Raw genomic sequence first — 24,019 nt, forward strand, 5'->3', positions numbered from 1 at the left:
GCCCAAGGCTATCACTAATTACGCAGCACCCAGAAGAGACGGCTCAAAAATTCCCCCCCCTATCTCGTGGTCATAACCATAACACAATATATTTAATGGCTGAAATAGTGTGGGTTCTATGATCGATTTTCTTGAGTTTACGGAACAAAAAAACCGAGTTACTGGGAAAAAAATCCACTTGCCCATGTCAGAGATCGACTAACTCGGGAACAGGTCGAAAAAAGAGTTAGAAAAATTTCCTCTAGTCGCCGACTAGATTTGAAACCAAGTCTATGTGGCCCAGCGCCGTGAAGTGCAAAGGCCACATCCACTGAGTATATTTTTATTAACACTAAAGCATCTATGTACAATCAAAATAAATATATATACAACTATTTACAATATATACATTTGTACATAGAATGCTTATTCTAATTGACATTTTGATTTACATTTCTTGAGGCTACTTCTACTGAGGTTATTTGTATCAACAACAGCAGCTGTGTACATTTAAAAATAAATATATATACAGCTATTTACAATTTTTACATAGGCTGCTAATTCTATTAGGCATTTTCATTTACTCGTTACAATATACTTATGACACCTGTTTTACAATCATTGTTTAAATAAGATACAACATCACATGCTCAATTTCTATTTTCCTTATTGTCCTATTGAATTGCTTGAGCTGTTATTTTTGTTGGTATATGTTACATATGATTTCAGTCTATTTATAAGTTCCATTATCAGATCAGTCTATTCTCGTTTATATATATATATACATACATACATACATATATACATACATATACATATATACACACACACACACATATACATACATATATACATATACACCCACCCACACACACACGCACATATACATATACATACATATATATGTTAGCATTGACATTTTCCATATGTACAATTCGTTTTACATATATCTTCATTTTATATCTTTGTTCACATATTTTGGATGACTATTTTATTAACTTAATTTAAATGCACATCTTATTCTTAAAATACATACATTGTTTATGTTTTTTATTTACATTTATATATGCATATATTTTGGTAGTATCTGTATATCTCATGCAGATTTTATTTTTTTGTAGGCACTCTTATTTTTACAAAAAGAATTCCATCTTGCTTTAACATTATATTGTTTGCTTAACTTAAGAGGTAAATCTGTAGTTTCTTATATACAAAGCCACATCCACTGAGCTACACAGGATCTAATTTTTTTAATATTTTGTATACTTTGTATTTTTTTTAAACTGACGTAACCAAAACGCTTTAGTGATTATGTTTTAATTTAACAATAACGCAAGAAGCATTTATTGGCACAGAGACTAGTGCCTTGAGGCCAATAATCCTTTAGGTTATTATTATAATAACAATAATACCAGTCTTATGACGTTTCGCTTTACGTCGATCCGCTTAAATGACGCTTATCAATTATAACCAGCGCCCATTTATACGTGGGAAGGGTGGAAAGTTCATGAACATCCAGAATAAAGATCAGTTAATTTTATGTCTTCTTATATATCCTAAAAAAAGGAACAAAGTTTTCAATTGGTGAAACATCACTGAACAGGTTGGCATCTTCCTTTAACATTCATCATTCCAGAGGATAGAAACCACCTTAGTCAATCGACCTTGAACCTTTTACAACATATCTTCATCTATTTGAAAACCAAGTAACGAAATCGTGGTTTTCAAATAGAGGAAGATAAGAGTCTGAATAAAGTTTTATACAATGGAGTCATTATATTTTTATGCCTACATTTCAGTGTTCTCGGCATCATTGACATAATGCGCTGTCCTCTCCTCATAATTTTAGCAAAATATCTTCAACATTTCAGGTTCGTATCCACCAACATCCCAGATCCCGCCTCTCCTCTACGTCCTCTAAGATATCTTCCCACCATCCTTTATTCTGTTTCCCATCTGTGCCTCTCGAATTTTTAAATCTTACAAAGGTGTGTTGAATGTTTGTGATAATTATCGTGAAGTAATTGAGGTAGAACCACCTAACTTACTCATTATTCTTCTCATAATTCATTATTCATTATTTCCCAAGAAGTGTTGTACATTTATCACAACATTTGAAACCTTTGAGAAAAAAAGTCTTTATTTTTTGCAAATGCCAGCCCTCAGCTGCAGTTATGACTTTATCATTTGTGGTAAATTTCGTTCCTTTCAAGTGTTTCTTTAAATTTTGAGAATTGGAAGTCATCAGATGGCGACAGGTCTGGCGAATATGGTGGGTAAGGCAGACATTGAAAGCCCAAGTTGTGTACTGTCTGTTGGGTTTCGTAAGCAGGTGCATTGTGCTGCAAAAGCCACATGCCTCTGCTCCATTTCCCTCTGCTGAATCCCATCCTTCAGTACCTTCTTCAATTCCTTCAGAGCTGCTGTAACAGTTTCACCTTTTTTGAGGTACTTGCCAAGGATTATACCATCCATACCCCAAAGCACAAAGGCAAGAACCTCTCTCTGCTGAATTTTTGGTTTGAAACGTCTTTGACCATGCAGAACCATGTTCTCTGAGTCATATTGATGAAGCCATGTTTCATCAACAGTTCAGTCAGCGCGGTTAGCCTAGTGGCTTTGCACTTCGCGACCATTATGCCTGGGGAAGGGATATCTTGGGTTCGATTCCCGTCGGCGACGCAAGGAACTTAAGGATCTTCCTCAGCAATAGCCAAGATAACTGGTCTTGGGCATGGACAGTAGGGTTTTTTCCGCCAGTGTATTTGGGGTTTTCATCCCGCAAGCAGGCAAACCGGCGTCGTGAATACACACGGAATACAGCCAGGAATACTGACCAAGCCACAGGCCTCATTCGTCAGCCTGTGCCGGTACCGGAGCTTGGATAAAATTTGGGGGGACTAGATGGTGCCGTATCCCCCCCACCATAAAAAGGGGGACTCACGGCTACTGTACCATCACACGGTAAGGAAAGATCGACAGTCAGAATACCAGCCAGAAATTTGCACCTGATTTCTCAAAAATGACCAAAAATCCCTTGGGATGACAGCACACGTTTTCTCTTTTGGGCGGTATCGCAACATTTGAGGACCCACTTCGCTGCGCGTTTCTGCATGTACCGATTTTGGTAGATAATAACCCCAACTCGTTCCTTGGATATCTCCAGAGTCTTTGCAATTGTTTTGGCTGGTATTTGTTCATCAAGGATCATCGTATGCACTGCATACGATGTTTTCAGGTGTGATCGCTGGGGAGGGTCTCCCTCACGTGGTGGCATCTGTGTCTCAGGATGCCCAGCATTCTACTTGGACACCCATCTAGCAATGTTTGGTTAGGTTATACTGGAGGCACAGTTCTCTAAAGTTTCACACACAAAGGTCGGTGAATCTCAGTTGCGGTCGTTTCTTTCAGCACAAATAACCTGATGGCCCGCACCTCTGCGTCTTCAAATTTCTTCAAAACCAGTAACATGTTTTCTTACATATCCTAAATGAAAAAGAATAAATTATTACAATTTGAGGAAATATGGACGTTAAATTATTTAAAATATGTATTTCGTTTTGGTTTATATTAGTTACTTTAATATAATTTTTTTCTAGGTTTTATCAGAACTTCTCAGTTCCCTACCCCTCGTATAGCTTGTTATGTAAGTTCAACTGGTCCTTGCCGATACGTGTTGGACAGCCAATATCCAGTCGAGTGCCCTAATGTATTATCCAATCCAACTGTTCTACTTTAAACTCCAGGTTGTTATTTAGCAATCTATCAAAGGATTTAGCACAATCTAACTATACCACAATGTACGCATCCCATTTTCCCAATTCACCTGTCCGACTGTTATAACAAATAACTATATTGATAAAAACACGATTTCCCTTTAGTACACCCATGCTGTTCATCAAAGAGAATACCTCAATACATATGGTGATATATCAGATGCTGAGTGATATCGAGTTTCCTCAAGTCCTCATGTATATCTCCAACTCACTCACCATCATTGTTCCTCTTTCCTCCACATTCTACAGCATGTTATTTTCACGAGGATGAAATACCATTATGAAATGTTCATTTAACATCTCTACTATATCAGCCTCAGTGTATATCATTCACTGCAACAAGTATAGCTAGTTAATGATCCTTCATATAGCCCCTCAAACGAAGAAACGTTTCCGAACGAATAAACAATAGATTACTGCATATAAGTGACCTCAAAGATATATCCTTCAAAACAATTCAAAACAAAAAAATAAAAAATAAAAAATTGCACACACGTATTCACTCCACATGCCTTATAATTCATTTTTAGGTAAACTGTTTTTTGGACGAATTGTGATTTTTCGATGAATTATTGTTTTTTGATCAATTGTGATTTTTCGATGAATTATTGTTTTTTGATCAATTGCGTTTCAATGAATTGTGTTTTCGATTAACTGCTGATCGGTGAATTGCTTTTTCGGGAAATTGCCTTTCGATGAATTGCCTTTTTGATTAGCTGTTATTCAATGAAATGTTTTCCATGAAATGTTTTCGATGAATTGTTTATTCGATGAATTGTTTTTTCGATAAATTACTTTTCGGTAAATTGTCTTTCGATAAACTCTTATGGGTGAACTCTCCAGATACAACAGACACATCGTTTAGTTCTAAGCGAAATGAATAACTTTTGGAATTGGTATTTCGTTCGGTATTAATTTAGTATGCTATGCTGAAATCCCACCAACATTTGACAAGTGTCTGCGTTAATGAGTGAAATATGATGTTTTAAAATGTAAAAAAAATTACAAATCTTAAATTGGCATTCCTTGTGCATGTCCTATTACAAAGCTTAGTCTAGAAATCAAGATAATCGGAAACGAAAGAATTGAACATATGTGTAAAATTTGTTTACTTCAAAAGCATGCAAATCATTCATACAGAAATATTTTCACATCAATAGGTGATACTACATCTTTAAGCAATTAACGCTGACCTTTTCTGGAACAAGAAAGCTGTCGCAATACAATTAAGTCAATAATAAGTCACTTCTGTTTAACATCTAGTAATGTGATAGAGCAACACGAATATGCAAAAGAAGAAGTTTATCTTAGACATAAGCGAGGTCAATAGGTATCTTTCCTGTGGAGGTTTCTGTAGTTAAGAAGTTCAATATAATTATTCCGGTTTTGTGACCACATGTTTATTAAAGAAAACTGTTTTGTTTCCGAAACCCCCACATCACCCAATGAAATTTATAATATTCACTGTTCCTCTGGCATCTGCTATGTGGGCTAGACGTGGAGATCGGGAGAAATCCGCATGAGCGAACATAAAAAGGACGTACAAATTAAGAGAGAACATAAATCGGGATTGGCATTTCACACAACCTCTACCAATCATGGTGTACTTTAGGGTAGAACAAACATGTCCTATATAGAAAAGAATTGTTTCCCAAGAAAATTCAAAGAGGCAGCAAATATCATTAAAATTCCTACGCAATGCAACAAAAATCAAGGTTTCATTTTAAATCAAATTTGGTCATCGTTTATTAAACCTTTACTCACTTTAGACCTCGGACAGGGTGAGCGTGAACCACAGAACGCGACAAGAAATGGCATTGTCTCCAACTAACACGCATTAACGGTCATATATATCTGTTGTTCGGTTTTTTAACTAACTGTTTAGATGTTCACAATACCAAGAATTGAACTAATTTTCGTAATTTCTAGTAGTTTGTGCTTTAAACGTTTAGTTCTCTTTACCCCTGAAGATGTTAGTCCGACGACTAACGAAACTTGTAGGGTGCTGTTTTTAGTACTTGTTTAACTTTAAAAAGAGTTTTCTGTAATAAACATAGGGTCACAAAACCGGAATAATTATATTGAGTAGGTATTCTTTGTTATTTTATGATCATAAACTTGCGCAACAGAAGTTACCGCATGTAGTATATACAACATGAGATGATCTTGGAGCTTAAAATGACTGAAAGAGAACGCACGGAAACTAGAGCTTAATGGAAGTAATTAACAGCGCCCAACTGATGAACTTCTCTCTTTTCGCATGAATAATTTGCAACCCTCTACTTAGTTAGAAATCTCCTCTCGTAGAGTCAAGATTATTAATGAAGTTAACTTCAAGTTAATGAAGAAAAAATATTTCTGAGTTTCTCTTACCTTTGTTGTCTACCATTTTAATAGGTTTTCCTCAGCAGCATATATGATTTTCTTTTCAGTGAAGGACAATCTGTGAAGATTAGACAACCAATGACCTTCGACCTGATTGTCAGGCTAAAATAAAAAATTTCTAATTTTCCATTTTAGATGAGCTGGCAGATCTCGTATCGAACATCCAATAACTAAGAGATATTATTCCAATAAAGAAATATCACTATCATATTCATGTAAACATTCCTGGGCGACACATTCTTGGATGACTTGGAAGGTTTCCTGTTGGAAGGTCCCTTTATATCAAATAGTCAAACTGAATTGGTCTACTTGCTCAGAACCGTGGTTCAGGTTTGCCGCAGTGTCCACTCTTGCTCATCAATATATAGCTTAAACCTATTCCCGAAAAATAATCGCAGATTATCACTCCAACGCCAGAAGCTTGCATGTTTCTGACAAAGAAAGAGACGTTCTTGGCTTCGCGTTCTCATTCTGATATCCATCGGCAAGAATGTAGCGACGTCACACGATATGAAATTTTAAAAATCAGAATTCACATCTCTGTGAGACCTTTCTCCACTTCTTTCAATTCCCAATGCTGTGGTTCCTTTATCAAGCTTAGATGTAGTTGAGAGCTTATGTTGCACTTCGATGGTTCTTTCAATGTTCATCTGCTGCCGCCTCCTGTATTTGACAGTTACAAAATCAAGGTGCGTTTATATATACTCCCTGGCAGTCCATGGTTGTAAGTTGCAATCATTTATAAAGCTATACTGCCTAAATGTGATTCTATTGCTCCTATATGATCCTGTTGAAAGAATAAATATATAACGTTAAAAAACATAAAAAAATGAAAGAAAATATTTTATTAAGATTGAAAAATGTAGTGAATTATCCTTTTGGCTTATTCTAATACAGTTTAACATAAATTTTTATTTATTCTTGTTGTTAAGTAATAAATTAACATTCATAAGATGTAAACAACAACATACATAGTAACGTAATTATCACACTACTATCTACATATAGTCTATAAATCTACAGCCTGTAACATATTAATAATTATTAAAATATTTATAATTACTAACATATAATCTACATCTGTTCTAATATAAAATGAATATGAAAGAAAAATGACTAAAATTAAAAATGTACTGCTCAAGGGTATATCGAGAATATACTGGGTTTTTTATTTAAATTAAGTAATCCACAGGAGATGATCGATAGAATTTTGGTATTGCATGACACTTTCCGTAGATTTTCTATGGAAAATCTATGGATTAAATGCGATGCAGCCCAAAAAATAAATATTCCATCGATATTAATTTCTTCTACCTACGAGTAACACGGAGTTCGTAATTATACCAAGTGCGTAAGAAAAATATAGATATTTATTTTCCTCATCAATTAAAGAGAATTTTCCAGCGTTGTAAACTAATCTTCTGGTCAGATTTAATTTTTAATTTCAGTAGCTTGGATGGATGAGAGCGTCCTCTGTGCAAGCTACTGAAATTAAATCAATTCTGTCTGCAGCAATGTATGAGTAATAACGAATTTGGCTATTTTGTGGATTTCTTTCTGCTTAAGTTAATTGGAGTTTTATATAAATCTGGCAATATTCTGTTTCATATATACTTCACTAGTATTTCATCTTTTATTTTTAATATTTCGAGAACTACATGAAAAAATATAATTTTCATTGAACATGCAATGAACATACAGCATGATACACTGAAATATTATAATCATTCCATATAAGTTTAGACTGCATTTACATAACAGTCTTGAATGTAGTTCGAATCCACGAAGTCATCAGATGTTAAAGAACCTTCAAAAATGCTATGGATAATTTTTAGCAATTTTGAAGAATGACATGAAGCGTAGTTCCTTTTGTTGACTGCAACAAACAGAACATAAGACAATGTATCAGTAAGAATGGTACACAAAAATGTCTAATGAATTTTACATTAATTCCTTTATTCTTCCAGGTATCGTAACAAACTTTAAGATCGAAATGGGTTGAAAAATGTTAATTATTAGTTATCAGACGTTTAAGAGATACAGTCGACATAATTAATTCTAGTGTAAACGTTCGCCATATTAAATTAATACCAACGAAATACCCAATCCAAAAGTTACTCAACTGCCTTAGAACTACAAAACCTATCTGCCTGGTCTGCGTAGACTTTATTGTACTCACTCTTAAACCATTGTGCAGCTAAACAGAAATCTCTCCCACACCGAGGATATGGATGCATGATGATGTTCACGTGGAAGACTTCTGTCCCGCTTATTGAATGATTGAAGCGTCTTGAAAAAGTTCCATATTTGGCGTCAAGAAAAGGGCTTCCAGAGTTTGCATAAATAAATAAACATTTCATAGTGGAAGATATGTTAGAATGTTAACATTTTTGCCTTTGGATACAGCAATATTCATAAAAAAACGATGATGAACAACATCGTAAATATCATTTTTTTATCGAGATGGGGAATTGTAGGATGGAAGTGATTTCGCTGATAAACAAAGAACACAAACCTCGTTTCTAGAAGTTTCTCATTTCTTATTTCTATTATTGGACCATTCAAGTTTCTGTAGGACATGAATTAAGGTATTGCTATGGAGGCACCATATCAGCTTGTTTTCTGCATAGGAATTCGTAACCAATGCAAAGGATACCAATTAGTGGTTAACATAAGATATATGTACAAAACTCCTGACTGTATATTGAGAATTAGGAAAGCGTACCTAATTCTCAATATACAGTCCAAGGAAATGCAGGAAGCTTTCGCTTTCCTTTGTTCATTTTGTGGTTTATCATCAACAGAAGCACCGCAAATCCCATAAGGAGTGCTGTTTATAGTTGTGGTCAAAGATGTGACCTGAATTTCAATAAACGCTTACATTTTATTTACGGCATAAAAAGCTTCAAGGTGTATAACCGAGAGTGTGCTGCAGCTGATTGATAAGATGAATCGCATCAAGTCGTTTTTTTTAGATAATTTCACTTTATATCCGTTGAAAGACAGATAAAATTTTATTGGTGGAAATCGGGTTCAATTATCCATTAATTTGCTATTATAGATTGAATGGGTTTTGATTAAATATATTTTAAATCGTTAAATCATACCTTTCAAGTTTTCTAAATGCTTATTATAATTATCCTTACTCAGTTAACGCTATTGGAATTGAAATTATTAGCTTATCATTGGGAAAGTCTTTAAAGTAAGTAAAGACTTTTGCATTATGCATCCTAATCCTTTCTAGTGCTACAAAAGTGTCATCAAACTTTTTTATAATCACGGAATAATTTTTCATGTGGAGGGGAAGGTATCTAATTCAAAAAAAAGCAAAAAAAAAACGGTAAAACCCCAATAAAAAGAGTAATTGAAATTTCATTTAATCATCTAAATTCGATATAAAAAGAAGCGAAACGTTTCCATCATTATCTTTCCCATTAGATCTGTTCCGACAATGTTTATTGCAATCCATTTATCCACTGATTTCTTGGCCCTCCAATTGCTCTTCTATTATTGGAGTTCATTTTTCTATTCGTCTCATTACTCTATCTGTTTCGCATCTTGTCGCCATGCTTTGGCCATTACTTTTTCCTTTTTGTTATCCATTTATTTATTACTTGCAAGGCACACTCTTCGATTATTTCTTCATTTTTATGGAGAATCAAATGAAGAACTATTTCAGCTCAGCTTTTGTTTCAGATGTAAAGTTAAAATATTTCTTAATTTAGTTTCATACATCCTTGATTTAGTTGCGAAGTTTAGATTTTTATTTTTGCATATTGTTCTGCTTAAACATTCAGAAATATTGTTTGTCTTAAGGGCTTCATTTCCTATTATTCCTTCTGAGTTAAAATGAACGAATTATTTTAAAATTCATCACGTGGTCTTTATTTATCTATCTATTTATTTCTAACTTACAACTGTTTGGTTAATACAATCAAAAGCAATTTTATTGATTTACTTGCACTTCCGACAGGATTTTTACCCTGTTGGAAGTGCCTGCGGCAGTCAATTTTTATTACATTTAATTTCTTATCTTTTAGTTTATCATATCATGACTTATAATATTGTTTAGCGGTACTATTAATGACACGTCCTGTTTTCTCTTAATTTGTTTTTTCCTTGATCTTCAAATGACCAAAAATGCTTTGATGGACAGCAACTTGTTTCCGAGTTCTAACTCACACTTGCTTCATATGATACAAATTATGTAGTAGTTCTTCCGTAAATATTCTGTAGTAATTTTAAGGCAGATGAACTTTTCACTAGAACGCGCTGTCTTAATTTGGCATCAGTTTTCTACCAAAATTAGTTAAACAACAGATAATATATCAAAACAGAGAAAAAGGCCTGTAATGATAGATGATAATAATAGTTATACACTAATAATGCAAATCCGTTTAATAACGTTTTCTCTAATTAAACCATGTCATCTCATGAATAGATAGAAGGGAAATCTCATGATAAGAAAGAAAAGAAATTTATTGAATTGTTGCAAGACAACTTTCTCAAGCAGTACATGAAAGAAGGAACTCGAGATCAAAGAGTGTTGGATTTGCTCATAGCATCAGAAGGGGCCCTCTGTCAAGAATATGGCTATTTTACCACCATTTGCTGACGGTGATCATGCTATACTTACTCGGAAAGTATATAATTGTACTTATTAATTGATGCTCCTATTAAAACGGTTACATGTTGAACTACAAAGCTGAAATCATGATCAACTTAAGAGAATACTATTTTTGGTTCCATGGTATCCGTTACTGAATGGGAAAAATGTCAGTAATGCATGGGAATCTTTGAAAATGTGTGCTTAAATGAGGCGGTATCTGAATGTATCCCTAGTATTCGAAGAATAAATAGGTTAGGAGTTAAATGGGTGTCCAAGCTTATTAAGCAAGAGATTCACAAGAAGAACATGATGTGTAAAGAATATCGTGAGAATATAAAAGTGAGAGGAGTTATGAAATATATAAAGCTCAGGCTAGAAAAGTAACGAGTATTGTAAGAAAATCAAAAGCGGAGTATGAAAAGAAATTGGCCATGCAAGCCAAAGGCAATCCTAAAGAATTTTATCGTTATGCCAAAAGTAAGAAAAAAAAATGAATGTGGAAGACTAACTTTATTGAACACAGATGGTACTCGAGTGTCGGAAGCTAATGAGATTGTTCAGTTAATGAATGCTCACTTTGCTGAGATATATCAACCAGGTGTATGAAGTATGGTGCACAGTGCTACTGGTACGTTGGATGAAGAATTAGAGGTTCATGAAAATGAGGTTGAAGAGCTGTTGCATAACTTGGATAAGAATTTGTCTAGAGGGACAGATGGAATATCAGCCCGTTTGCTAAAGGAATGTTCAGCTGAATTGGCTACGCCTTTCACATGTTTGTGTAACTTGAAATCTCAGCTCAGGGATGATACCAGAGGAATATGCGATAATTTCATTGTACAAGGTTGGTGCCAAAACTGATGTGTCTAACTACCGACCTATCAGTATCTCTGGTGTGGTAATGAATATTTTAGAGAAGTTGGTAAGAACTCGCATACAGAAACGGGTAAACAAACATTCTATATTCTCCAAGGAATAGTATAGTTTACTAAAGATAGTCATGCATTAGCAATTTGCTCATATTTTATAACAATATTACGGCCGCGTTGGATAAAGGGAATGGATACACTACGATCATGTTGAATTTTTCTAAAGCATTTGATAGGATACCACACGAAATGCTGTTGCATGAACTAGAGAATAAGGGATTGAAATAAAAAATCTTGACTTGGATCAGGGGATGGTTGAGAGACAGATATCAAAAAAGCGGTAGAAAGTGGTGTGAATCTGTTAGATTTAAGTTGACCAGTGGATTACCTCAGGGTTCAGTCCTTGGGCCATTATTGTTTAATCTATACATTAATGACATCAGGAGGGATCTAATCAGATGTGCAATTGTTTGCCGATGATGCGAAGAGAGGCAGGGCAATCAGGGATGATTGCCGTGATTGTATTTTGTAATTGCTGATATTCAGCAATTACAAAATAATTTGAATAGAATAGACTGGAAATTTGGGCAAACGAAAATGACTATCAATTTACTGTTAGTAAGTGTAAAGTTATGCATTTTCGCACGAATAGAGTTATATGGGCATATTTTATTAGCGGAGTTATGCTACATGAAACTGAAGAGGCAAGGGTCTTCGCGTATTGGTGGATAAGGTTTTAAAATTGAAAGGTCACATAGCAAAAGTTTCAAATAAAACTCAGAGGATAATTGCGAAGTTGAAGTGAACCTTGCTTCACTTCAACTTCGGATAACGAAGTTATTTTGCCTCTCTATAAGGCTTTCGTAAGACTACACCTGGATTACTGTGCGCATATTTGGTCTCCCGGGGTTCCAAGGGATAAAGAAGTTGTGGAAAGCGTGCAAAGAGGTACAAGCATTATATCTGGATTATGGGACTTAGATTATGAGGACAGATTGCGATCATTCTATAAACACCTGAATGGATGTTATAGGATATCAGCTGATGAAAATTTTCGTTATATGGAAGGCGGGAAAAGAACACGGGGGAATCCATGGAAATTAAATTTATTTGCAACCGAGAAAGGGGTAGGAAGAGGTTTTTCTCCCAGAGAGAGCAGTGAGTGCGTGAGTGGAATAATTTGCACTTGGGGGTAGTGAGTACATCTAGTGTGAATGACTTTAAGAGAAGGTATGATAGCTGGCTTGGATGATTTATTGCCTCCCTCGATGAGTCTTTGGCTCCCTGGAGGACTTAGATAATAATAATAATAAGATAAATTGCCTTTGGATTGTTTCTATTTTTTTTTTTTTTGAAATCCTTTTGAATAATATAGTATAAATGGTATCTTTTAAATCGATAAAATGTAAATTTTATATAGATAAGTATGACTGTTTCCACTGAGGGATAAAATATTGTATAATTCAGTGTATCGAAAATAATAACGCATTGATGCGGCTTCTTGAAATTAGCCTGAGAATGGTAATGTGGTTAATACTGTAGGATACGCACTGTCGCCATGTGACTGTTTCATTTCATCTACGGAAACTGAAGGTAAGAGTACAGCATTGTGCATTAAACTCCTGTATCAACTTGCATGCTTTAGAACACTGTGCTATACGTTAGTCTTATCAGGAAGGCAATGTAAATCACCTCGAAAACAGACATCTCACACACTTGCTCATCCATCATAAATATTCACTAAGAATGACTCTTTAATAAAATTCCATTTCTATTTTTCGATTTATAGTACTATTGGGGAACAATCTTTTTTTCATAGCTGAAATCAAGGATCACAACAACTTGTGCAAATTGTAAGTGGAGGTTTCTGTGGCTTAGAAGTTCACATGGTATATTCCGGTAATTGGACCATATTCTGTTTTATAGTAAGCTATATAAAACACAATGAATTAATAAAAGACCAGACAAGTTTCGTAAGTCCTTTGACTTACATCGTCAGATGTAAAAGTTAACTTAAAGTTTAAAATACAAAGAAAAGAGAAATTAGTAGTAATAGTTCATGCTATACAGTTGTAGCCGTCTGACTATTCATAAAATTAAAAATCAGAATGCAGATTCAAAGCAGTGCTGGGTTTAAACAATGCTGGATGATGCCAGGTTCTGTTGTTCACATTCATAATGTCCGAGGTCTGACTGAGGTATATTTTTTATAAAAGCTGACCAACTTGGTGGAGAATTAATCCTGGATTTTTATTGCATTGTGTTGGTATTTTAATCATGTTTGTAGCTTCTTTAAATTTCCTTATGTAACAGTTTTTTTTTCTATGTACGACATGTTTATTTTCTGCCAGAGTACATTGTGGCCGGTCGAAGTGGTATGGAAAGCTAGACCTGATTTGTGTTCTCTTTTGTTTTGCACATCCTTTTGGTGTTCGTTCATGAGAATTTCCCCAGATCTTCCTGTATGTCCTACGTAGCAGATGCTGCAAGAACAATAAATTTTGTAAACACCTGGTTTTTTTAAAGGATTATGAGGAGGTTTCAGGAGATGTAGAAATCTCGAAATTTTTTCCAGCGGCAGAAAGGCTACTTTGATGTTATATTTGTTAAGTAATTTAGCTATCGTGTCTTAACATTTTTGATATATGGAAGCGTGATAGCGTTTTTGAAATCTTGTTTCTGAGAGATGCTTGTAGGAGGTGTGTGTGGAGGATTTTTTTGACATTCTTTCCATTCTTTTGAAAGATCTGTGTTAGATATTCTAATTCTTCATTTCTCTGTTTTTCTGTGCTGGAAATGTTATACGCTCTGTCCCTTAGGGTTTTTATTAGCAGTGGCGCACTCAGTATTTAATGTTGGAGTGGACCCGAGCACTCAAAATTTAATCTTGGGGGGGGGGGGGGGGGCAGTTGGGTAGACGATTTACGAATACACACTACACATTGCATACCACCTATGACTGAGCATCTGCAGTGATCGCCAATACATGACAAATAGTAGTGAAATAGAAGACACAACATAAATATAAAAAAAAGAATTTTAATTAGGAAAAGATTTTTGAAAAATTTTCTAGTGTTTATTTCCTTTTTCTTTTTTTTGGGGGGGGAAGGGCCCCTTAGCCCTCTCCCTTGGTGCGCTACTGTTTATTAGACCTATTTTTTACGAAGGATGGTGGTGTGAGGCTGCATTAAGAAATCTTCCTGTGTTGGTGGCTTTTCTATATATTGAGAAAGAAAGTTTGTTATCTTTTTTCATTGACTTCTAATAGAATGTCTAGAAAAGGCAGTTTTCTAAGTTCTTGTTCTAAAGTAAATTTTATATTATTATGCAAATTATTTAGGTGATCTTTGAAAGCAATGAGTTCATCTGTTGTTCCTGGCCACATGATGAATATATCGTCTACGTATCGTAGCCATATTTTTGGTTTTTTATGATAATTGTTTAAAGAATTATTTTCAAAGTTTTCCATAAATAGGTTAGCTAAAGCCGGAGAGAGGGAAGAACCCATAGTCAATCCTTCTTTTTGTTCCCAAAATTTATCTTGATACATGAAAAAAGTATTATTTATACAATGTTTATAAAGATCTACGATATCCGGAGGAAAATGTACTTCTAGGAGAGTCACAGTTTCGCTTCTTGGAACATTTGTAAATAGGCTGTCAGTTGCAGTTACCTCCGATTATCGCAGAGATGCAGAGATAACGAACAATGAAGACAGAGGTAACACACAAGCTTTCTAAAATGCGAAGTTGCATCCCATCCTGACTTTCGAATTTTTCTCTAAAGATTTCATGTCGGCAGTAGCTGATAAACTGTGCTATAACGAAAACTAATTAAATAAATTACAACTCATGAAAAATAAGGACATGATTCAAAGCAAGGTAACGATCATTCGATTGCATGCTGCTAACTAAGTTTAAGCTGTTTATTGCAATCACGCTGAATTCTATATACCATTATTTATCAAATAATAAAATTCCCCCAAATTAATAAAAGCAAAATTTGAAATTATTAAAAAAAACTAGACGAACAAAAGCCAAGTTTATTAGTAAATTATTCCTCAAAAACACAAAACTCCAAAAAATAAGAAAGCGAACGTACATCACTAAAAGAAAATATTTCATTCACTGTCACATTATTTGATCCCAAAATCCTAATACAGATACAATGAATTTGGGGGGGGGGGGGGGAATGTTCGTTTATGACCATTGTAAATCAGTTAGTTAATAGCGAACAAGTTCTAATATATTAGCATTAGATTGGAACTGTTGTGAGAAGAAATCCAAAGGTGAATTATTGTTGTCAATACACTTCAATATTTCTTTGATATCTCTGTGTATTAATTTGATGAGCACACAACTTGGATTTGGATATGATATTTGCAATACAATAATATTAAAATGTCTCATCTGCAATACAAGGAAGACTTGAAATTAAATGGAAAATAGAGAAAATAAATGGAACCCATTAATTGGTGCAATTTATTAGAGCTGGTGCAATTTCCAATAAACTATCGAACTATTTACAAGAATTAAACATCGACGAATTTCACGCATGTGATTTGTGGCAAAAATGGCATTAAAAGTTCATATTTTATGACGGTACCTGGAAGATTATTTTAAATTGTTGAATAAAATTTAAATGCAACTACATCATCAAACTATTTTGAATGACATCTATTGTTTTGGCTGAGTGTCGATTGATTGTATATAAAGAAATATAATAATAATAATAATAATAATAATAATAATAATAATAATAATAATAATAATAATAATAATAATAATAATAATAATAATAATGTCCTACATTTCGCTGAAGAAAAATAGATGACTAAATTAAACTAGGAGCTATTTTAATTATATACTAGATATTTCCGCTCACTGACGCATTTCAACACTCAGTTATTAGAAATGAAAATTTTCATAAATAAATTTTCCAATGTTTTTGCTCTCTAATGGCAATTCGTTAAGTTAGTGATAAGACGTCACTATTTTTTTTTACCTCTTCAAAATCGGTTTCGATCTTAAAAGATCGTTTAGTTCAGGCTACCGATGATACTGAACATTTCAGGGACAGAGTACCATAAACGGCTGTTGCCCGTTTATGGTACTCTGTCTAAAATCCTAGCTGGTATATTATTGCTAAAATAACGAGAGTTAAACAGTTGACTTTATCTGAGTTTAGGGGTTCTAAATATATATTTCCAGGAGTTAAAAACATAAAGTAAACAAAGTGGTTTCCGTGGTTGTCTTCCTTGTCCAGTAATAAGTGCTAATTTTATATTTGCAGATGAGTGTTCACAGGCCTCTTTGCCTGACGAAAAAAACCTAGTATTCGGTGAAAACTCGACTACTTAGTTTGAGGGTTAACTCATCTTTACTTTAAAAATCCTAATAAAGTTCTTCAGCCTTACACAGAATTCGAACCCAGATCTTTTCAGCCAAAGGGCTTAGCCTATACCGACTGAGCTCCGCAAACTATGCTGTTCTCAGATAGGAAGATGTGTCAAGATAGGAAATAAGTAATATCCTATCGAATTTATTCTCGATGTTGAAGGAATCAAAAAAAAAAAATCAGGTAACGCCTATTTGTTCCCGTATAGGGAGTAGGCAGGGCCGTTTACCCTATCTAACTTTTGGTACTGCGTGGGCAGTTCAATCTCCACTGGTAGCCAATCAGAGAGATAGCTGGCCCAAGGCTATCACTGATTCATCGGTACGCAGTGAAGAAGGGAGAAAGCTAGTGTCGCCATCTCGTGGTCCCTAACCCTAACACAATATTTTTAATGTCTGAAAATAGTGTGGGTTCGACGGTCGATTTTCTTGAGTTTACGGGACGAAAAACCCGATTTTCAGGGAGAAAAAATCCGCTAGTCCGTGCCAGAGATCCAGAGAGCCAGAGAGAAAAAAGCTTAGAAAATTTTCTCTAGTCGGCGACTAGAATTGAACCACCAAATCCTTTCTTCGTGTGGTGAAGCGCCGTAGATTGTAAATGCCACTTCTACTGAGTTACATATATTTATTAACAACAAAGCATCTATGTACAATTTGAATTCGAATAAATATATATACATCTATTTACAATTATATACATTTTGTACATAGTATGCTCCTTTTAATTGGAATTTTTTCTTTGACATTCTTTATAGTTTCTTTTTCACATTGTGTCTATTATCGGTGTTCATACAATCTTTTTTTTACATGATAATCTGCTCAGTGCCTTGCGTTTCCTAAAGTCCTTATACTTCATCTGAGCATTTCTTTTCTTCAATGTGTCATGCATTGATATCATTCTATCTTAATCACTTATATTAACATTTAAATTACTATTTCATACATCCTATTTTTCATTTATTTACAATTATATACATGCTGTACATAGTATACTCATTCTAATTGGCATATTTCTTTGACATTTCTTTATGATTTCACATTGTGTATATTATCTGTGTTTCTAGTCTTTTTTTTTTCTACTGAGCTATACAAGACTTCGAAGCAAATGTCAGGAAAATCAGATTATGATTGGCAACCCACTTGCATACAAAAATACATCCTCTGTCCAAAAAAAAAACTGACCTTTTCAAAAATAAAATAAACTAGTGGCTCCACCTGTTGTATCTTTTTTGTTGTCGAAAGTGCAACCTTTATTAGTGGTGTGTGAACTGTTTATGACATTTGTTTCATTAGAAGCCGAGTTATAGTGCTAAGAGTAACAGTGTGTTTTGACGAACAGTCTGTTGTCACGATATTCATGCCGTACGCGACGAATTCTCGCTATCAATCGCTTCAAAACTTCGACATAAAACTCACCATTAACCGTTTGACTAGGTGGAACAAATTCTTTGTGGATAATGCCCTAGGAATCGTAGAAACAAATCAGCGTTGTCTTTACTTTTGACTTCTCCAAGGGACTTTTTTTTTCAGATGCCTCTCTTCTGGTGGTCTACACTCAGCACTCTAGTGTTTTGTTTCGGGTTCATACTCAAAATACCACGTTTCGTCAAATAACGATCGATTCAATTAGGTTTTGGTTGTCGGTCAACTTGTGGGGGAACAAATCGCGAAATCATTTACGAAGGCACAAACTCTTGGTGAAAATATTGTGCACAGTTTATTTTGGAATCACCAATTCATCTTCAATCAATCTCACGGACGATTTCGGGTTTTCTTTGATGAAATCACGCACTCTTTGAATGTCAACTTTGCTCATACCATTTTTTGGACGGCCGGACTTTTCGTCGTCCTAAAGCGTCTCACTACCACTTTGAAATCGCTTAAACTACTCGTAAACTTGAGTACGGGATAAGCATTCATCACCGTATGCTTTTTTGAGCATTTGATGCGTTTCGGTAAAGCGTTTACCAAGTTTAACACAAAAATCAACGCAGCTCTCTGTTTGAAACTCATTTTCCGACCGTTCGTCAAAACACACTGTTACTCTTGGCACTATAACTCGGTTTCTAATGAAACAAATGTCATAAACAGTTGACACAACACTAAGGAAGGTTGCCGCTTTCGACATCAAAAAGATACAACAGATGGCGCCACTAATTTCTTCTATTTTCGAAATGTTCGGTTTCTTTTTGGACAGAGTATGTATATGTATATTATGTTATCTATTATCATGTCCACCAGGTACAAGGATTCGATTTTTTCCCCTTCACTTGGTTGTTTGAGATCAACCAGCGTTCTGGTGTGCCCACAAGAAGAGTTTATCGTTGTTTTGGTCAAGCAAATCATCCCCTTCCTAAGGAATATTTAAATATTAGAACCGACACAGTAAGGAAAAGGTATATGTGCCAAGTGACTGATTAATCTGGATGCTATGAGATTTCTTGAGAATAAAATATTATACACAAAACTGTGTTCTTAGATGTATTTGAAATCATATCAAGCTAACTAAAAGAAACATTGCTAAACACATCCTCCCGATTCGATAAATGCTTTAATATTTGATAAAAGTTGTTATAATGACCTGATTTTATTGGATTCAAATATTTTACAACTGTAATTAAAATAAAAAGCCAAAATGCTAGTTTTCTGGCAATTGAATAGATATTAAATGGATAAGAATCCTCTATTGTTATATAGCCATATAGCCAGTAAGTGAAACTCAAGATCGATAACTACGATCTATGAGTTTCAATGCCGAAAAACTATCGGCGAAGGCAATTCGAAGCAAAGGTGGAGCAAGCTCCCTCACTATTCTTGATATTCTTTCATAATGTAAAACACAGCTCCTAGGAGATGTAATACTGTCATTACATTATGAGGGGGGGTGAGGGGAGGTCACTACCCAGACCGGTTTCAACCTTTTTTGAGGTCTCATCAGTGAGTAGGTAGACCTGGAAAATATCAAAGCTTAGTGAAAAAGAACTTACATACCTTCACTATACGAATGCCATAAAGGTGTGCTTGTATTTTGTAATTAAAATAAAAAGCCAAAAGGTCTAAGCTTTGATATTTTCCAGGTCTACCTACTCACTGATGAGACCTCAAAAAAGGTTGAAACCGGTCTGGGTAGTGACCTCTCCTCATAATGTAATGACAGTATTACATCTCCTAGGAGCTGTGTTTTACATTATGAGAGAACATCAAGAATAGTGAGGGAGCTTGCTCCACCTTTGCTTCGAATTGCCTTCGCCGATAGTTTTTTCGGCATTGAAACTCATAGATCGTAGTTATCGATCTTGAGTTTCACTTACTGGCTATATAACAATATAAGATTTTTATCCATTTAATATTTTACAACTGTCTCAAACAGATTTTTTTTTAAATTTAAATAGCTCACCAACTTTAATTTTCCAATCTCTGAACTTAATATATATATATATATACGATATTTCTACATGACTAGAATATAATCGATCACTTTCGTTTAATCTGAAAGTATGTATTTACTCACCATTATTTAATATAAACACTGTTTTAGTTTTGCTATTTATTGATCACTATTGCATGTTTCAGCTGTTAGTACAACAATACTTAAGCATCGTTTTGCTAGTATACTATGTAGTGGATTATACTACGTAATGTGCCATACATGATCTAATGACAACTATTGGTTTGGGCAGTGTACAACAAATTGTGTTGTGCAGACGATGGTACAGTGTCGTTTAATTGCCTTTTTCGATAAGTTCTCAAACTCTAGGGACGTGAAATGAAATGAAAATAATCATAACAATAATAATAATAAAGTTATCGATAGATTTCTATTTAAAAAAAGTACTCATGAATTACAACTTACTTCTTCCTTTATAAATGCCCTTCTTCTTCTTCTTCTTCTTCCAATAATGTCCCTTCATTTAAATTCGCTTCGCTGCGAAGAGAACAGAAATGTTGCCTTGTTTCTTGTCACACTTATTTGAAATTTTGAGTGTAAAGGGTTTACTGCAATCTTTATTAGGCTGGCAAGGGTTGTGTTCAACGTCTCACTCCGGATGTGCTCATTTCGGAGAAGCGCATCAGGATGTTTCCCACCTTGGCAGGAAAAGATAAAGAGAGATTCGTGGAAATGGATGTCATTCCTTACTGTCCTATGAATTCTGTAATATAGTTAATTTTTTTAAAAAATGAAACATTAGGTAGATTACTTTTTCCAGTTAATGGGAGAAAAAATTTTCCTAATCCAAAATATTTAATCATGAATAAGGTATTCGTTGTTGTCCAGCTTATGCAAAATATCTTCACATATTTCTGACATTTATTGCTGATTTATACAAATAAAAGTGTCTACATACATATAATATATTGAAAGTGGAAATATATTTAAAATAAATTCTTAATTAAATATGTTTTTCTTTTTTACTTTCCATAGCGTGGGACAACAACAACAACAACAAAAAAAAAAAACCCAAAAAAATTCGAACTTTGGTAATTTTAACTAAAATATCATAAACAACTTCCTTTTTTCCCTTTTATAGATATTGTTTAGCATAAATCTAACAGATAACAAAACACATTTCGTGAATTAATAATGATATAACCTCAAACTCCATATCGGTGATGTAAAATACTATATTTAATTGGTCCAAGTAACCAGTGCTCATGCCTTCATTGTTGAGTTCGTGCGAAGTTTAAAAATAATACTCATATTGTAGAAGAAAGCGAAGTGTTGTCAGGAGGCTTATAGAATTCAAGTTAGTGTACAATGGAAATTCAGGCAGGAATACAAAGACGAGAACTTTTATCAGAATTTTTCAAGGTGAACTAACTAGGCACTTAGAGGGGTTTTCTTTTGGAAACTCGAATTTCTCATCAACAACGACAAACCATCAAGAGCACACACGTACTTTAGACATAGTATAAGATCGCCTTTATCCTCTGACAGCCTGGTTAGCCAAGTAGCTAAGCTACATTCTATCACGGTCAGACTAACTTCGCCATTGGCATGGATGTTTGTGATTATCTTTAGTTGGGAAATCAGTTTCGCCGACCGCTTATTGGAGGTATGAAATGTCTTGGAAAAGTTGCATATTTTTGTCTCTAAAGCAAGGTTTCCGGATTATGTAAAAATAAACAAAACTATAAAATCATAATAATAATAAATGATCATAAAATTTCATATCCAGTCAGCAGTCTGATATTCCAAAGGTTTGCAATCTGTTAGTTAGTTTGTTTTTTAAGAGATTTAGTATTCCTGAAGGGCGGTGCTAAATATCTGATTCCAATAACATTAGTTTTTTATTAGTTGTTTAATATTAGTAACTACTGTAGAGATCAAAGGCAACTTAGGCATGGATAACGATTAATAAACAAGCATTGTGCATCTCAGTTGACTTTGTTCCTTACCCAACTCGTATTCATGGTTAATCTTGAAAAAAAAAACAGGGAACAGGCCCCACAAACAAACATATTGTTAATAATTTTCGATATATTCCCAACTCGATAGGAAATCGATTAACCCTTCCTTCCTTTGTTGATAAGTTCTTGTAAATTTTTCTGATGTCCTAGACGAAATTCAGATGGAGGTCTTTTCAGTGTCAGAGCATTTGTCGGTTCTTGAGACAGCGACAGAGGCACAACTGATCTTATTCTTGTGTTTCATATAAAATTACCTGCAACGAACGCACGAACGGGAAGTAATACTGTACAAGTAAGCAACTTACAAAACCTATTTATGATAAGTAAGCTGTTGCTAAAAAAAAGTACTATAAGTTTTTTTTTTCCAAGGCTTCCAACCACGATCTTTATTGATTATTGATTACTAAAATATTTATACATACAATAAACATCTTGTATGACATTGCACCTTATAATTTTACAGAGTTCAGCACTATATGCTGCAATTCGTACATTGGATTTCAATTAAAATTTTTAATAATACTTTTTTGCCTTTATATTATGTATTTACAATACATGTTCTTCTAATATTAACAATGATGGTTATACAGAATTTTTTGCATAATTTTTTATTTTTTTATTTTATTTTTATTTATTTTTTTTTAAAGTTTGAGAAAGAGTGATTATACATACAAATTTCTGCATTTGCTTATAAGTATTACTTGTAGATGAGTGAGACACGTTAATCCCACCTACTTCGAAGCTTTTATGAAGAGAATGGGATTTAGCCTTCACTATTTGTGTTGTTGCTACTGTTTATGTATGGGATGTAAGCATTAGATGCTAGTGATTTGTGATGTGTATATTAGTGTTAATGGTTTCTTAACTTTTTTGGTATACAGAGTTCGTTTTTTTAGTGTTCTGTAGTTATCTACGTGTTTTAACTTTCTTGGTAGGTTGTTGAGTTGCGTGGGTATCTGATGTGATCTCACAAAAGAACCGTATGAGTTGTTGAAGGGTGTGGGGATGTAGGGACTTGTTGTAGGTCGTGTTATACGATATGTCTCTGTTGTTTCGATAGGTGATGTTGAAGTAATTCCTGGTTAATGTCATGTAGTGTTTCAGGTTTTTAATGATCAGAATTCTGTGTATCGCCATGTGCTTGTCGGATGTTCGTTGTTGCGTGTAAGGTGTCCAGATCACTGTTGACACGATTTTCATGTGTAGGATTTCTAATTTTGTTAGGTGGTTGTTTGATGTATTTGCATAGACTGTTATTCCGTATCTGAGTAGAGATTCGCAGATACCGTGATATAGGAGATTTTTTATGTTGGGTGTAATAATGTCTTTAACTTGGAAGAGTTTTGCTGCGATGGTCCGGAGTTTGGTGTGTAGGTATTCTATATGTTTTGTCCGTTTAAGGTGGTAATCTATACAGAGACCAAGGTATTTTGCGTCTGTTACAGGTTTGATTTCGGAACATTAGCAGGTGTTTTTGTTGTTAATACAGCGGTATGTGTGGCAATGTATCGATAGTGATGCGGGGACGTATGATTCTTGGGTTGTGTATTATCAACATCTGTGTTTTGGTGCCGTTGATTAGAATTGCGTTTTGGT

At 34.4% G+C, this 24,019-nt stretch overlaps 1 long non-coding RNA gene across 1 annotated transcript; it reads right to left on the minus strand.

Moving 5' to 3' along the window:
- Positions 1–350: 350 nt before the first annotated feature.
- On the minus strand, positions 351–20,970 carry LOC150096778 (uncharacterized). Its single transcript, XR_016549831.1, has 3 exons — positions 20,868–20,970; positions 6,129–6,927; positions 351–3,465 (listed from the first exon to the last, which is right to left on the minus strand). It is a non-coding gene; the product is annotated as an uncharacterized LOC150096778 (long non-coding RNA).
- Between the last annotated feature and the right edge of the window lie 3,049 nt (positions 20,971–24,019).

The sequence above is a fragment of the Typopeltis vanoorti genome, chromosome 18 (assembly GCF_054136105.1).
Source record: "Typopeltis vanoorti isolate ZY-2024b chromosome 18, IOZ_Tvanoo_1.0, whole genome shotgun sequence".
NCBI classification, from domain to species: domain Eukaryota; kingdom Metazoa; phylum Arthropoda; class Arachnida; order Uropygi; family Thelyphonidae; genus Typopeltis; species Typopeltis vanoorti.